Source organism: Puma concolor, chromosome A3 (assembly GCF_028749965.1).
Source record: "Puma concolor isolate L17-30 chromosome A3, mPumCon1.1.hap2, whole genome shotgun sequence".
In the NCBI taxonomy this organism is placed as follows: domain Eukaryota; kingdom Metazoa; phylum Chordata; class Mammalia; order Carnivora; family Felidae; genus Puma; species Puma concolor.
In genome coordinates, this window is record NC_141669.1 from 140,385,807 (window position 1) to 140,389,957 (window position 4,151).

General features: G+C 48.5%; 1 long non-coding RNA gene across 1 annotated transcript; it reads left to right on the forward strand.

Annotated features, from left to right (window-relative positions):
* Positions 1-553: 553 nt before the first annotated feature.
* Positions 554-2,584, forward strand: LOC147582878 (uncharacterized). The gene is made up of 2 exons (XR_015248807.1): positions 554-1,488; positions 1,893-2,584. It is a non-coding gene; the product is annotated as an uncharacterized LOC147582878 (long non-coding RNA).
* The last annotated feature ends 1,567 nt before the right edge of the window (positions 2,585-4,151 follow it).

Consider the following 4,151-nt stretch of genomic DNA (forward strand, 5'->3'; position numbering starts at 1 on the left):
GCGCGGCTGTAATCGGCGCAGCTCGCTCTCCTGCCTCACCCGCCCGCCGCCTCAGAGGGCCCGCCGGAAGCAGCCCAGGTCACGGCCGGCCGAAGGCAGGTCCCTCCGGGGCCCCGCCCACCGACTCCTCCCCCGCCCGCTCGCCCCCTCCGGGGTCGCGCCGGCTGCGCCGCCGCCCCCGGCAGAACTTTTCAGAAGGTCCACCCGGTCCCGGTCACTCTGACCCTCCAGCAGCGACTCCATTCGCCAGATCACTCACGCTGGTATCTTCTGAGAGCCCACGGTGTGCCAGGCTGGGACTCGGTGGGGGGCCATCGCCACCCCCGCCGGCCCCCAGGGACCCCCACCCCCACCCCCCAGCCCTGCACCGGGAAGCCTGTCTGCGCACAGCAGAGCTCGACCACCCGGCCAGACTCGCCCCTGGAAGCAGAGAACTGCCCACTTGGGGAGACGGGTGCCTGACCTGGAGGCAGGTGAGGGCGGAGCCCAGGCCGGGGTGGGCCGTGCTGGGGATCTCATGAGAACTCGCTCCCTGGAAGAGGAACTTGCTCCCTGGAAGAGGAAGACTTTCGGTTGCTACCTCCAGGCAGCCGTGCCTGCCACAACCCAAGCTTTTGTCCAGGGCTTCAGGAAGGGACGCCTTGAGCCCGCTGGGGCGGCAGGCTTCTGTGGATGCCCCAGGCTTCTGTGGATGCCCCTTAGCTTCCCGACGGAGCTCCCTCTACCCCTAGTCTGCGAGAGATTTCACCACGAGTGGGTGTCAACTTTTGTGAGTTTTTTGTCTGTATTTAGATGATCGTAGATATTTCCCTGCCATTCTGGTAAGCTGGTAAAATACATTGATTTGTTTTAGAATATCGACCTAACTTTGCATTTCAGGGATAAATAATGCTTGGACATGATCCGCTCTCCCCTCATTATATGGCCGGATGTGGCTTGTTAGCATTTTGTTAAGGAATTTTGTGTCTCCCCACTCATAACAAATATTTGGCCTGTCATTTTGCTTACATAGAATACCTTTGCCAGGTTCAGGTGTCAGGGTCACGCAGGCCTCACCCGACTGGCTCACAAGGGCCGCCGTGCAGCGCGTCTCTTCCCAATGTGACCGTCGGTGACTTAAAGCCAGCCTCGGCACGGTACGTAGGTCACAGACACTACCCATCAGGCCCCGGCACGCCCCCAGAGCTAGCTGTTGCGCGTTCACCGGAAAACCCCTAGCAGGCCTCACAAAACAATTTGCACCCTCTTTGTGGTAAGATTTTTTTTTAATTTTTTTTTTTTAACGTTTATTTATTTTTGAGACAGAGAGAGACAGAGCATGAACGGGGGAGGGTCAGAGAGAGAGGGAGACACAGAATCGGAAACAGGCTCCAGGCTCTGAGCCGTCAGCACAGAGCCCGACGCGGGGCTCGAACTCACGGACCGTGAGATCGTGACCTGAGCCGAAGTCGGACGCTTCACCGACTGAGCCACCCAGGCGCCCCTATGGTAAGATTTTTAAAATTCTGAATTCATTTCCTGTCATAGACGCAGGGCTGTACACATTTTTCCATTTCTTCTTGTGTCAGTTTTGTGCAGCTGTGTTTTTCAAGGGATTTTCCGATTTTATCTGTGTCACCTAAGGGACTGCTATAAAGTGCTCATAACACCTATTCCTTTAATGTCTACAGTATTATTCCTGAAGCTGAAAATCTGTGGGGGGTTTTCTTAATCACTCTTGCTGGGTGATTATCAATTTTACTAACCTTTTCAAAGACCCAGCCTCTGGCTTTGCTGATTTTCTCTATCGTTTTGCCTGTCTTCTGTTTTATTGATGTCTATTCTCATCACTATTATTCTCTTCCTTCTACTCATTTGGAATTTAACTTGTTCTTATTTTTCTATATTCTTAGGTGGAAACTGAAAATAATTGATTTTAGACCATGTCTTTCTGCTTTTCTGCTCCAAGCACTTAAAGCTTTCCTCTACGCACCATTCCAGCTGTACCCCACAACTTCTGACATGCTGTATCTTTGTTTCATTTCGCTACAAACATTTCCTGGTTTCCTTATGATTTCTTGGTCCCGTGGGAGATTCATAAATTTACTGCTTAATTTCCAAATATTTGGGCTTTTCTGAACATCATATAGCTCTCTAATGAAATTCTATTGTAATAATAGAACATACTCCTTTAAAAAAATTTTTTTTAACATTTATTTATTTTTGAGAGACAGAGAGAGACAGAGCATGAGCAGGGGAGGGGCAGACAGAGAGGGAGACACCGAATCCGAAGCAGGCTCCAGGCTCCGAGCTGTCAGCACAGAGCCCAGTGCAGGGCTCGAACTCACAAACCACAAGATCATGACCTGAGCTGAAGTTGGACGCTTAAGCGACTGAGCCACCCAGGCACCCCTAGAACATACTCTTAAAGATTGCAGTCTTTTGAAATGTATCGAGAATTACTATAAAATGTGCATCTTCTAGTTGTCGGATGTCGTGTCGAGTTGGCCAGTGGTGTTGTTCATACCCTGAGTACCATTACCCCCTCTTTGCGTATTTGTTCTCTCCCAGACTCAGAGAAGAGCATTAAAAACTCTGGCTAAGACCGCAGGTTTGTTGATCTTCCGTGATCTTTACTGATCCTCCGTGATGTTGACTTTGCTTCACGTGTTTGAAGTTCTGTTATTGGGTGCTGCATGCTTGTGATTTATGTCTTTCTGGTGAAACCAGCCTTTTTCATCATGAAATAGACCTCTTATCTCTGGTAACACTCCTTGCTTGACGTCAGTGTGGCCACAATGGCTTTCGTACGCGTGCTGTCTGCGAGCCTCTCCCTCCCTGGGTGTCTGTACTTCAAGGGCCTCTCTCTAGACAGCATGTAGTTGGGTCCTGCTTTTCTGACTCAGTTTGACAATGTCTGTGTCTAAACTGGAGTGTTTGGATGGCTCAGAGCCTGGAGCCTGTTTCCGATTCTGTGTCTCCCTCTCTCTCTGCCCCTCCCCCGTTCATGCTCTGTCTCTCTCTGTCCCAAAAATAAATAAAAACGTTGGGAAAAAAAAAAAAAAAAAAGGGGCGCCTGGGTAGCGCAGTCGGTTGAGTGTCCGACTTCAGCCAGGTCACGATCTCGCGGTCTGTGAGTTCGAGCCCCGCGTCGGGCTCTGGGCTGATGGCTCAGAGCCTGGAGCCTGTTTCCGATTCTGTGTCTCCCTCTCTCTCTGCCCCTCCCCCGTTCATGCTCTGTCTCTCTCTGTCCCAAAAATAAATAAAAACGTTGGAAAAAAAAAATTAAAAAAAAAAAAAAACTGGAGTGTTTGGTCCATTTACATTTAATGTGATTGTGCTATGGTTAGGTTTAAGTCCACCATCTTGTTACTTGTTTTCCTTTGTTCTATGTGTCTTTTGACCCTATATTCTTCCATTCCCATCTTCTTTAGGGTAAATCAAATGGTTTTTAGTATTTCATTATGTCTCTATTGACTTATTTTTAAAATTTATTTTATTTTATTTTTAATTTTTTTAACGTTTATTTATTATTGAGAGACAGAGCATAAACATGGGAGGGGCAAAGAGAGAGGGAGACACAGAATCCGAAGCCGGCTCCAGGCTCTGAGCTGTCGACACAGAGCCCGACGCGGGGCTCGAACTCACAAACTGCAAGATCCTGACCTGAGCCAAAGCAGGACGCTTAACTGACTGAGCCCCCCAGGCAGCCCAGCTCCACCCTCATTTTTGAAGGATAATTTTCACTGGATATAGAATCTCTAATTAACAGGGTTGTTTGTTTGTTTGTTTGGGTTTTTTTTTGTTTGTTTGTTTTTAACTAAGCACTTTGAAGATGTTGTTCCATTATCTTCAGGAATCCTCTATTTAAAATGAGAGTCAGCGGGGCACCCAGCCGGCTCAGCCGGTGAAGCGTGTAACTCTAGATCTCATGGTCATGAGTTCCAGCCCCACGTTGGTGCAGAGATTACTTAAAAATAGAAACCTTTAAAATGAGAACCAGCTATTGTCTCCCCGTGTCTGTGTGTGTCCTTTTTCTCTGACTGCTTTTAAGACTTTTCCGTCTGTCCCCACCTCGTAGCAACAACTATGTGAGCCTAAATCTGCTTTTCTTTGTATTTGCCCCATTTCTCATACGCACAGGTTGATATTTTTAACCACACTGGGAAATA